Source organism: Triturus cristatus, chromosome 9 (assembly GCF_964204655.1).
Source record: "Triturus cristatus chromosome 9, aTriCri1.1, whole genome shotgun sequence".
Taxonomy (NCBI): Eukaryota; Metazoa; Chordata; class Amphibia; order Caudata; family Salamandridae; genus Triturus; species Triturus cristatus.
The window spans coordinates 23,229,215-23,243,114 of NC_140592.1; the positions used below are offsets into that span (position 1 = coordinate 23,229,215).

At 39.6% G+C, this 13,900-nt stretch overlaps 1 protein-coding gene across 2 annotated transcripts in view; it reads left to right on the forward strand.

The window, feature by feature from the left end:
* BRPF1 (bromodomain and PHD finger containing 1) overlaps positions 1-13,900 on the forward strand; it is a 282,053-nt gene that overhangs the window by 11,711 nt on the left and 256,442 nt on the right. The gene's annotated exons all lie outside the window — the stretch shown is intronic.

Here is a 13,900-nt window from a genome sequence, read left to right on the forward strand (position 1 = left end):
TCTTGAGTGACTGCGGATGTTGGTAAGTGCGATAAATGGGCGTATAGAGCATTATTTGATTAAAGTAAAGAACTGTAAATATGGTTAAGTAGAAAATGCACCCCATGACACTTTTGATACAAAGCAGTACTATCACAGCCGTGAAACTTTGAATGCAGTTATAATATTTAATTATGTTTTCGTGGTTTGATACACTTGATAAATCACATTTAGGATATTTAAAGGATAACTGAGCTGTATGCTTTTGTTGTGGGCATTGGAATATATATCTATCTTGTGGGCATTGGAATATATATCTATCTATCTATCTCCAAAAGGCGAACCCTTCCAACGCCACAATGGGGAGCACACATGAAAGTTCAGTTGAAACAAAGTGCTTTATTGTGCAAACCCCCCTGCACTGACGGGCGCGTTTCGCCTTATGGCTTTCTCAATGGACTATGTTTCAACTGAACTTCCGTGTGTACTCTCCATTGTGGCGGTGGAAGGGTTCGCCTTGTGGTTACGTAAATCGGCGGTTCACCACCGCAGGAGTTCGACGTGACGGGGGGGGGGGGGGGGGGGGGGGTGGGTGTGTGTGTGTGTGTGTGTGTGTGTGTGTGTGTGTGTGTGTGTGTGTGAGAGATTTATGACCTATCGGGCCCATTTCACAATACATGAATGAGTTTTAATTTGAATTGTACTATACATACAGTAATCCGATGTACATCAATGTTTGGCCAAATATACAAATAATTGCCTCGTATTCTCAATCTTGACAACCTTGCACAATTGTGATAAAATGCTAGAAATATTAAGTACCGGTACTTATGAAATGTAATACTAATGTGTTAACTGTTTGAAAAACGGAACTGTCACAAGGTGATCTATATTCAACAATGTCGAACTACAAATCCCAGAGAACAATGGGACTGTATAATGCACAGGAAATGAGATCAAACAGATGCGAAAAGTAGTGCCCCCTACCGTGAGAAAGACCGTTCAGGCCGAAACGCGTCGGTGTGACAGACTGGGCTCTGTTAATAAATTCTAGAAACCTATAAAGTTCCAGAGTGCGGCATCCTTTGTCCTAAAATTGATTTATTGCCACTGGTTTGGCCCAACGCCTGCACCCGCTGCTGAGCGATCCGGCCAAAACCACATTGTGAGAAAAAAATAATAATAATATATCCACGAAGGAACACCATGCGCTCTTGGGACTTTCAATATTTCTTTAATTACAAGTTACCAACAGAAATAATACTGACAAACTAGAGTATATAGTCAAATTAAAAAAATAATAATAATATATCCACGAAGGAACACCATGCACTCTTGGGGCTTTCAATATTTCTTTAATTGCAAGTTACCAACAGAAATAATACTGACAAACTAGAGTATGTAGTCAAATTAAAAGTAATTTGAATTAGACGGAAATTTTATATAGATCAATGCCGGGTCATTCGTGGTTTGAACATTGTAATAACCATGGAATTGGTGGTAAGGTAAACAAGCATTGGCATAGCCAATAGGTCTCGCCTTTGGGACCTTATCAGTGTTTAGCCATGCAACAGTTACATAACTAAATACTTATAAGGTCCCAAAAACGAGACCTATTGGCTATGCCAATGCTTGTTTCTGTTTATTACTGCTCTGTAGTAATGGTGGCACCTGTGCTTTAGCTTAAACATCTTAAGCTAAAGTCGGGTGCCGAGATTGCTTCAAAAGTAAAGCATTGTCTATTTTTTTACTTTTGAAGCAATCTCAGCACCAGACTTTAGCCTAAGATGTTTAAGCTAAAGCACGGGTGCCACCATTGCTACATAGAAGTAATAAACAGAAAAAAATAAGCATTGGCTCACGGAGAACATCAAAGCGGCCATGAAAGTGATCGCGATCAAACATCAAATCGGCCACGCGCACATGCACTGTAGCTCTAGGCTGGCCATGGTAGCACTTTTTTGAGCCCTCTCAAAAAGTCTCGCCAGACCCGCGCATGCGCTGGGTCTGGCGAGACCTAAACATGTCAGACGAATTCACAGTGAAAATCCATGTATATAAAAAGGCACAGTCCGCTTTTTATTTCCATGCGACCTGAACCGTCCAATCCGATGCAATCATGTTAAAAGTTGAAATCAGAACCGGAGACGTTTGTCAGTATTTTTTCTGCTGGCAACTTGTGATTAAAGAAATATTGAAAGCCCAGAGAGTGCATGGCGCTCCTTCATGAAGGTGTGCACGAGTTCCCGTCTTTGTGAGCTTTTGCACCCGCTATGCCGAGAGCAGCGGCCTTGACTGTAAATTGGAGTAAACAAATACAGATATATATATATATAATATATCCTCATGAAAAATGAATTTGCTTTGAAATGCATTGAATTGAAGACTTTTCGAGGGTCATGGCCAGAGCCGCCACAATGAGGCATAAGTTAAGTAGCAAATTGTACAGGAGGGTTGCCATTGGTGTGCCTCGAGAAAGGCAAATTATGCTTTCCCACTTTCTATTAGAAAACCACTCTACATAACAGTATAGAAGATTTCATTTTTTAGGTCTCGCCTGAGCCAGCCCATGCGCTGCTCTGCGAGACATTTAGTAGTGGGCTTTTAAAAGTGCTACCAGCTTTTGCTGGCCTAGGGCTTGCGGTTACGCGCGCAGCTGTCCGCTTTAAGCGTCCGATCAGGCGCCCTCTGTCTCTCCTCTTGCTTGCTTTCTGAGCGCTCCTCCGTCCATCCCCCGCCGTGTCTCGCATTAATTTAAAACATATGTGCAAACGCGCTGCTTTCACCTTCGCTCGCGCACACATGCACGCACGGGTTGCCTATGCTCGACCTCTGTTATTTTTAGTGACAGTGGCCCTCACCTGTGGCCCACGTTTAACCCTTACTTCACACATAACATGCCATGAAGCAGAACCCCATGGAAACTTTTTTAGTGGAAAGAAAGGTCCCACCCAGTCTGCCGGTATTCTCATTCCCTCTCTTCCGGGTTACCCACCATGAACTTTTCCCTCTGTGAAAGGGGTTTGGCACCTCCCATTTTCGGCTGGCCTTTTTTTTCCTTAGTGGATGTTTTTTTTCCCTCTCATTTCTTCTCTAGCTCTCATTTTCTTTTAATTAATTCCCTAAACTTTATCTTTGTACGTGTTTCTTGATTTATCCCCTTCCTTCTCCTGTTAAAATTTTTAGATTTTGCCCCATATATTTTTTCTTTCTACTTTGTTTTTCTTTTAATTTCTTCGGTTTCCTTTTCCCTCGCAAGTATGTTTCAGACTTTCCCTTATCTTATTCTGATTATTTACACTTCTTATTTCCTTTATCCTTTTACTCCTCCCAATTTTTCTTCGTTGCTTCCTTTACTTCAGCCCACACACTATCATTCTCATCCCTCTATTGCTGATTCTTTCTCTTTTCCATTTCTCTGTTTCACTTTACACTAACATCTTTATTTTCACTCCATACTCTCATTATACCCCATTTCCTGCATGTTTCTTTTCTTATATCTGATCATTCTTTGTACTTAGCTCATACCATCCCTTTCTTAACCTTTCAACTTCACAATATTTCTCTTACTTCCCCCTCTCTTTATCTAAATCAACAAAGAATAATTAGCTTGTCTGCTGCTGCTGCACTGATACCCTTAATATTTTTATTTCAATGGGAAGTGGCATTCTTTTTTAACTGAATGATAATTTCTGTATATTCTCCATTTGTTAATATTTAATGCATTAGTGTTTTCCATCAGGAATGGTTCTTCTCAGTATTTCCTAAAATTTCCTTTACACACTTTAGGTTTAAATCCCTTAAATGGCAATTTGTTATTTTTTTTTAGAAATACTTCTTTGAATTTCCCAGCATGCATTTTAAAAACATCCATCAAATACCCTAAACGTGCAGCATTTGAAGGTGCAGTCAACTTAATTTTTTGCAGTAGCCTATATTTTTATGCTTGTGGGACTTGTGGACAAGTATTTTTACCCCCACAGAAGTATCCCTCCATTTTGCAAGTTTACTTGCATTGTCTTCTTAAATTCTGTTGTTTACAATTTGCAGACTCTGCACTAAAACGTATTCATATTTTATTAAGTGGAGAATTCAAAGTAATATTATTTTTGTGAAACAATTTGGCTATAATGTTCTGCAGGTGTCTCTAAACTATGCACTTTTTGAACTGTACAGTTATGCATTGTTCTATAGAAATAAAGATTGTGAACCAAATGTGTATGACCCCCCAAAGAGGTATGCATGTTAATTGCCTCCCAGGTTTATTGGGAAAACCATTTTAACCCCCTACCCACCTATTAAAATATACATAAAAAAAGATAGCCTTAATCGTCAGCTTAGAACATCCTGTCATCACCCAGTGTCTCAAAATTAATACTTTTACTTTGTTGTTTTTGTTTTATTTCTCTTTGATATTAATGTATTTATGCTTTTAAACACACCTGTCCATGCATCCTATATCCCACGGCCAGGCTTATTTAATTCGTTTTTTCCCTCAGGTCACCCTTTCTGTTTTCTCTTATTGTCTTGTTTGTCCATTCTTCTTTTATGAGCGCAACACAAATCATGTGTTATTTTTCTAAGTTTATTTGGTGTATTTTATTTCCAATTTGAGTTTTAGGTTTGACATTATTGCATTTTTAATGTATATACCTGGTTTCCCAGAGTATGTCTTCCATGTTATTTTGTTAATTGGGTAAAAATGAGTACGTTAAATATTTTATGTATGCCTATGTTTTGTTTAATTCATTCTGTGTGCTCGGTAATAATAGAAGCATCTCTCCCCCCAAACCCAGTCACCCTCCCACCTCTCCAAACACAGGCTGTATAGGAAATATTAAAAAGTATTACCCCCAAGAATACCACCATTTTGGTTCATGATATGAGATTTATATACAATAAAAAGGATTGAGACTGCTGAAAGTACAGAACACAAACACACTTGTTCAAAGTAAAGGAAGTGAAAAAATAAAATATTTTTTTATTGCCTGTTCACAAGCAATCCGTGTCAGTACAGTACTTCTAAGTCAGTTCTGGCTCTTGCATGTCAATGTCTGAGAGGATCAGAGAACAATGTATCAAGCAAACTCAACGGATAAAATATGCTATATCGTGAAATGCTTGTAAATGTTTTACTTCCACCTTGAAAGTAGCATGCCTTCCTTCTCCCTACATTTTTAGTAGTAGGCTTTTAGCATTATTGGTTGAAAGATAATTTATCTAATGTTAATATTGTTTCAGTAGTGACTATGGTTAACTCAATGGATGGGGCAATAGACTTTGGGCATGCACTTACTAGCCTGGTACTCATGCCTTACCAGTAGTTTTTGCTTTTCTATCTGAAATACAGTTTTCATTGTGGCTCCCCCTTCTTTCTCGCCTTCATTCTTCTAATACCACCTTCCCCACCATCTGCGTAGCACCTAGAGACCACCGTCTCTACGGTACATTTTAGAATTGCTCGGACTAATTCAAATGTATGCTAAAAATGTTATGAGTGAAGTGCCTGTGGAAGTGTTCATTCAAGGGCATGTCACTGAGTCCATTTCCCCTATTTCTTCCATTTGCCTGCACCTATTGCAGGTCAGTGGCGTTATGTGCTTGCCTTCCTCTGCTAATGAAAGATGTTGCCCAGCCAGTATAGCAAGCTATGAAATGGCACCTCTGCTGTTTGTAGATACACGATCAATACTAGTGGCTGCTGTGGGACGGCCTGTAGAGATCAACAATTGTAAAACATTGAACACCAGGTCACAGGTTTCATCAATTATCCAAAGAACCTGGGGAAAGGCGAGTTAAAATAAAACGTGCAAGTTCACTGAAGTGAAAGAGTATTCAAGCAGAAATCAAATTAGCCTCTTGTGTTAGGCTGGGTTCAGCGATACAAGAAGCTCAAAAATTGCTGGCCACTGCACGGTCGACTGTTTACTCTTTTTTAGCCAATCAGGTAGCTGAGAAGTACAAATTATTTAAAAAGGACTGTTATGAACTAGGTGAACAAACCGGCAGAATATTAGCCCAGAGAGTGAGACAGAAAGCAACCGCTACGGATATTGCTCAAATATTGGATATGGAAGGGGTTATTCAGGAATCCAAGTCTGGTGTCTTAGAAGCATTCCGAAACTTCTATCAATCTTTGTATAATCGATCAAATGACGGTACTAGTGTCTGTGAAGATGCTTCCAACTATCTTCCGGAAATTGAACATCTTTCCTCTCTTACGGAAGTTCAAAAAAATACATTAACCGATTCAGTCACTTGGGAAGAGATAGAAGGGGCTATTTTAGGCTTGGCATCTGGCAAAGCAGTCGGACCAGACAACATCCCTCTAGAATTTTATCGAACATTCCGTAATATGTTACAACCAGAGTTATTGAAAATATTTCAAGAAGCATTTAACGGTCGGCCACCTCCATCATGGTCTCTAGCCACTATTGTCGTATTCAAAAAAAAAGGGAAGGATCCTATGGATCTTGGATCATACAGACCTATATCCTTAATAACATCAGATAGTAAAATCTTCTCTAAAATATTAGCTAATAGATTAAATGATTTAATGCCAAACTTAGTGGCTGAGTCGCAACATGGATTTATTAAAAAGAGAGATACAACTGATCATGTCAGAAGGATCATTACATTGCTAGATTGGGCACAAGCCACGGGATCCCCAGTCGGAATTGTCTTACTTGATGCTGAGAAGGCATTTGATAGGGTTGATTGGGGTTTCCTTTGGCAAGTACTGATCTGGAAAAAATTCCCGGCTGAATTTCTATCAGCTCTTAAAGCCTTATATAATCAACCCAAGGCTGTAATTCGTATTGCTTCTGAGACATCTACGATATTATCAATAACAAGGGGGACCAGGCAAGGGTGCCCATGTTCGCCTCTTTTATTCGCACTTTATATTGAGTCTTATTTGCAAAAACGAATACATCAGGAAAATATCCCACCGGTTATAATTCATCCAGTAGAGTATAAAATCTTTGCATATGCTGATGACGTCGCGATTGCTACTTCAGATATCAGTCTGGCATTTCCTAAAATTGTAGAGGCAGCTCGAGAATTTGGTTTATATTCTGGATATAAATTAAATATAGCCAAAACACAAATAATTCACTCTAATGCTAGCCTACCAACGGATCTGACATATGCTAAAACGGCCCTATATTTGGGCGTAACAATTTCTGCTAAGGTTGAGGATATTGTTAATCTTAATCTCGACCCATTACTCGTTTCAACTTCTAGATCTCTCGAAAGGTTAAATAATCTCCATCTTTCCCTTTATGGTCGTACCAATGTAATCAAGATGCTCTTTTTCCCCAAATTTCTTTATTTTTTTCGCACCATACCATTATTATTTCCCTCTACTTTATTTACAAAAATAGATAGAATATTTTCAAGATTTTTCTGGGGATATAAGAGAGCTAGGCGTTCTTTCAAGTGGTGTTCACTTCCTACTTATAGAGGAGGTTGGGGACTACCAGATTTCCGGTTATATTATTTGGCGATATCACTTAAATTTATGAGAGTCCTAATTTTTCAAGAATTACCACCCAGGGATCTTACTTATCCAACTATTTATGAAATGATTTTAGGTATGCAAGCACGTCAATGCCTTGTACGTTTTTCAGAACCAAGTTACTATAAAAAAACAAGATTTAAAGTTATATCGACCATTTTTCAGGTATGGAGACCATGTAAGAAAAGGTTTTGCTTTAATAACATTACCTATTATACACCATTGTATAATAACCCAACTCTGCCATCAATATTCTCAGATCAGATTCTTCAGCAATGGCAAAGACTTAATATATTTAATTTAGGCGATCTTTATCAAGAAGGACGATTTGTTTCATTTTTGTATTTACAACAAAACTATAATGTACCTCAAAAAGACTTTTTTAAGTACTTACAAATACGTAGTTTTCTACTCCCCAAGAATTTGTTATATACTAATAACATCAGGAAAATTGATATACTCGAATGTTGCAAGAAACAAAATAGAATTGGCATAATGTATCAGACTATGCTGACCCGGAAAGAAGACCATCTTGAGTTGTTCAATTTAAAATGGCAAAAGGATCTGGGTATAGAGATTATTAACTTATCTGATGCTTTATACTTATCTGATTTAGTTCTAATTAATGGATCTTTTAAAAGCCAATTCTTTATGAGTATTTTTGATTTATATTATACTCCAGCTAAATTGATGAAATGGAAAGCTAATAGGGGTGATAAATGTAGTCGATGTAATCTTCTGGGTGCAAATGCTGCACATATGTTTTTTTTCTGTTCAAAGCTAACTCAATTTATCTCCGAAATCCAAATATTTTTGAATAATATTATGAATTCATCCGTTATCCTTTCTGCCGAATTTGTCATTTGTGGTGTTCAATCAAATCCTGTTAAAGCATGGACAATTGCTGAAGAAGGCTTTTTATTTATATCTGTCTATTTTTCGATACTGTATCACTTCCCATTGGCTTGATTCTGACTCTCCATCATTTATACAATGGCAATCGAAATTGTTGTTGAATATTTATCAGCTAGAGCAAGCTGTGTATCGGCTAAAAGGGAAGAAAAAGAGAGCTCTAGGCTTAAATATCTGGGCCCCTATTAGCAACTGGGTTCAGTCTTAGAAGAGAAGACAAACTTTTCTTTCTCAATTGTGTTAACTTTTCCTGTTTTTTTTCTCTTTATTTTCATGTATGCCTTGTTAAGCTCGTTCAATTATCTATGCTGTTGTGAAAATTTAATTAAAAAAAAAAAAAAAAAGAAGTGAAAGAGTATTTATTTTATCAAGGTAGTTGCAGTCAATATTTGCAGTATATTTGAAAGCTGGGTTCTGAAAATAGTGCTGTGGCGTGGATGCTGTTTTTTGAATAGCATTTGATGAAAAGGTAGCCATTGTAGGACTATTATGTTTGATTTTGTGGTTGCTCTTTCAAAATCTTAGGAAAAGAAACTCATCAATGTCAAGTTCAACATAGGGCACGTGATGGTGATAGCAACACTGAATTGGCGAAGTCTAGATTGAAGGATGAAAACTGGCTGTAGTGGGGTTTCAAGCTACTAAACTTTCTGTGCTGGAAAATGTTTAAAACCCTTCTACTGCGGAACCAGTACCATTTCAAAATATTTTTTTCCATTTTCTAATTTTATATATGTGATTTTGGGTTCTGTCAGTGTGGCATCTATAGAACACCTTGCATCTTTTGCAGAAGTGCAGTTTGCTCCTTTTTAGGTCTCGCTGAGCCAGCGCATGCACTGCTCGGAGAGACATTTAGTGTGTGGGATTTCAAAGTGCTGCCACAGGCTTTTGGTGGCCTAGCGCTTGCGTTCACGCGAGCGTGCACGCGCGCAGCTGCCATCTGTCTTTGATCGCGATCACTCTCGCGGGCCGCGCAAATTTATCCCACTCATTATTTCAAAGTAGCAAGGTGAAACACTTTAAAATACAGCCACGCATTTCAATTTGTTGCTTTACTTTTATTCCTATTTAAAGTCCTGCAGTAAACCGAGAGAAGTAAACTGTAATGTACACTCCGTCAAAAGTTTTTGTTAACGGGGGCTGTGCTCTGGATCATGACGTCTTCCCATTGGAACAGAGTACAACAGTAGTATGCGGTACACCACACACGAACATCTACGGCGAGGCTCCATCCTGCCCTGCAGTTAACGATACCTGAGGAGAAGCGTGTAAACCTAATACTCTGCTTTAGAGAGAGGGTTTTGCAACAAACCTTCTTTTCAGTTGGTCTCCTTGTTAAACATGAGATTGGCCATCTCATCAAGTTGAATGAGCAAAGACCTGTGATGAATAACAACTTTAAACTGATTAGATTCGCGCTCTCTGAGGTGAAAGGCTCCTCCCCGTCGTTTCCCGCTGCGCTGTGATCTGCCGATCATCAGACACGGACAGTCTCCTGAGGTACTTTGAATGCGCTGGATGTCATACGATGAATACTGTAATACTTGTGATCTAACAGATTTGAACCCCGTGCCTAGAGCCCGGTGCTCGCCGAGGGAATAGCATTATATAGCTGTGAAAGAACGCATTTTGTTCCACGATCGATTTCTAAATATCTCTGTTATACTAGTTTAATTCAATGCAGGAAGAGAACACTTGTGCTCACGACACTAGCTCTTTAAATGATAAATCCGAAATGGAAATAGGAGCATTTAAAAGGCGTGTCTGTGTTTTGCCTCATAATGCGCGCACACAAGATGTGCTTTTGCACACCCCCTCTCCTGGTACGGCGGCCGCGCTGCTGAATACTAATGGGAAAACATCTAAGCAGCATCCTTTGCCTCCTGCAATCTCTTCTCCCATCCCCTCTGCCTGGTGTGCTGCGTTGACTCCCTCCCCGTCAGTGCTCATCTTGCCACTGGCAATGAATGCAGATGCGTGTTAGGCACATTACTGATGTTACTTATATTGAATTGAATATGATTCAGAAAGAGCAACGGGAGGCAGCCGTGCAGGCGGCATTATGCAGTCATAATCAACAAGTGGCAAATCCTGCTTGAAAACATCACAAGCGTGATCACATACCCCGCGAGGCAGAAATATAACTCGTTTTTTATTCAGCAAATTTGAGCACTCCGCATCTATAGTATCACCTATCTTTTAAATAAGAAATGACTGTGCTTTTCTATTTTTTTATATGCAGCAAAAAGAATGTAATGAAATATGAAATACAACTTCTGCGAACTTTTAGAGGTAGCTTCAAGAAGTAAAAGTTTGAAAAAAGCAGCAAAAAAAATTGGTAAAAGAAGATTGTGCGAAGTAATAATTCATAAATATTTTAACTTTACAAAGTGCTAAAACGTACTTTGCCTAACTCTGGCAGCTAGAAATTCTGTGAATACGTGAAGGGCTTTTTTCACAAACACACAAAGGTATTCTGTGACAAACTGCTGCTTAGGTGTACCATCTGGTTTTAATCAACGTGTGTGCCCTTGTTTTACATGCAGGCCGTGGTTGTAATAAAATGTAGCTTCTGTGTCCTGGAGTCACGATTTTTTAAACTGGGCTGTTACTCCTAACTCTTGCATTTACCTACAAACAGTGCCGTAATGTTTGCGTCTAAAGGCACAGGTTTGGCATGCAGCTGAATTGTGCATCTTCTACCACTCTGACAAGGTGTTAACTGGTGTAGGAGCTGAGGCGCTGGGATGGGATGATGACTGACGCAAAGTGCGGGCTTTTAAACGATCACTCTTGTGACTTCACTTTCAGAGCACAGCTGTTCTATTGGTCACTGTGACGGGTGTGTCTCCGAGTCCTACGTGTGCGCCCTCGTGTTTGTTGGCAGCCACTTCTTCTGTAGTCCAGTCGAGCTGCCACGGCTGTCTTACTATTTGGTAGCAGTGCTTGCTGTTTTTCAGCGCTGGTACCCAATGCAACTTACATTCGAGCTCCCGCCTTCTGTTTTTTCTGGGAATTTTTTTATTTTCTGCTCTTCTAAGTACCTTAACAACAAGTGGAAGCCTGCGCCTCCTTCCACCTGGTTCGCACTCTGTAATACTGAGACCCAACCCCTTCATAGCTTCACTCGGTCTGTCGGCTGCAAGTCTCGACAGCCCAAATCACACTGCCGTCTCTGTTGCAAACCTCAGGACTGCTCCAAAGGTCGCGCAGATGTTATGTTGCAAAGTACAGCGACGCCACAGTAATGCCCGATCGTGCGTTGTTCAAGTGGCGAATAACTCCAAAGAGCAGGAAGGTGTAAATTGCCGCCACCAAACCCAGCATTCTGTATGTTCTTGAGCGCAAGCCAGATGTCCCCCTCAGCATTGCCTTGCCCTAGAGCCGTTCATGGTCAGGCATGCAGAGCACACAGGCTTAGGACAAGCCTAATCCCATTAAACCCGTTTGCATAGTTTTAGACACACATACATTGGGGCATGCACTTCGATCACCAGAACATCTAATTAATGGTTGCTGTCTATACCACTACCATGCAGAGTCTGGAGGGACGGATTTTGAACAGAAAACTACCATCAGTTAGAAACCTATGCAACAGCTTTCAACATGATCACCATTGAATGTCTGCCACATCTCAGTGCCTAGCAGCACTGCTCTATGCACAAAGCTTCTGTGTTAAATAACAATAGATGTTGTAGCACCCACTATAAAAAGTGCTGCATTGCTAAATACTTATAAGGTCCCAAAGGCGAGACCTATTGGCTATGCCAGTGCTTGTTCTGTTAGGACTGGGTAACAGTTTTTGCAAACCAAAATCATCTTCGAGGTACGTCCTTAAGGTTGACATCAAGCGTACACTTACCTAGTTTTTCACTATTTAAATAACCTGAATGCTTTAGGTTACTGACCTTGTTTTCCCCCTTTTTTTTTTCTTTTTTGCTGAGTGTCCTTCGCTGCTGCGATTAACATAAACAGCCATGTATTTATTACTTGAAATATTTTGATTTAAATGATTTGCTTATCTGTATGTTCTCTTTAAGCTTTAGATATGAAATGGCATGTGGTCAGCCCTAAAATTAATATGATCTAAAGTGTTACTTATAATATTGATTTCACTTCCACAGGCTGCCCACTGTGACCTGATATTTGTGAGGTAGGATGCGAAGTAAGGGCACAATTTGCCCACCAGCTGAAAATGTACCTTCAGCTCCCAGCCTGGTCGTCCATTCTCTGGGGAATTGTCAAGAGCTCGCCACCACATTTATTTTTTCCCCCCTTGTAGCACTCTTATTTTCACTGCTTGAAAAATATCTAAATCTGTCAAATCAGACAAGCCTGGCAGCATTGATTTCTACTTTTCAGCTTACGAAAGTGAAGAATTGGGGAGTATTCCTAAATTGGCTTATGATGAATAATTTATAAACTCCGGTTTGCACACTTTCATCTCTAATGACCCGTGAGCCCAAATAGAGTAACACATTTATTTGTCCATGCCTTAAAATGGCAAATACCTTTATCCCGGTGACAAGCTTTTCGAGATTGTGGTTTTGTATTTAGAGCCCAAAATTATGCTATGTAAAAAGGATACATCATACAGATATAATCTACACCTTTGTAATTACCTAAATGCATTTAAGATCCATGACATGAAGGAATAATTTCTCATTTTTCTGAGCTCCTATGGGGATTGAGCATCCTTTGAGATTTTATTAAGTGTGGACAGGAGCGCGGCTTCATTTTGTTGGGTAAAAATGTTCAACTGGCCAAGGTTTGTGCTGCATACCGTCTCACTTTAGGAATTTGTCTTTTTTTCACTGTCAATTAATGTGCTCACACGTCCTTTTAAGAAGCTCTTTCCAGGGAAACGAGTTGGTCTCTGCTGGAACCAATGTGTTTTGTGAACAGCGCAGAACAAAAGTGCATCTTGAAATGCTGCAAACAAACAGCGCGTAGAGTGGCTCGCTTGTTAGCTCTTGTGTTCCGCACAGACACCCAAGTGACATGTCAAAAGAGTTACACATGGAATGTGTACAGTGTCCAGCTTCACAACAAAAATACATCATATCGAATCGAATGGCACAAATGGGAGCTTCACGCAACGCTAAAAGCTCAATTTTCCCAAAATGTCAATCAATTGGGTTGTAGATGAGAGAATCCCAACCCCCCCCCCCCCCCCTCCCCCCCCCCCAAATCTCCTGTAACTATACACGCTCTGACCGGACAATCAGGCGTGATAATTAAATCACATTTTTATATGCCCTCTGCCAATTAGAATTTAATAAAAGCGCTGTAAATGTGAATGTGGAATGAAAATGAGTGGCGAAACACAATGCAGATTCGCGGCTGGCACCCCACTTCATTCAATCAATACCACATTCTTATTCTGTCAGTCACACAACTTTATTCGATCTTTTGTGAACAGACCATAAAAGCACAACAGTTCATATAAAAAAACACATTATTATAAACATCTCTTTTATTCTAACCTTA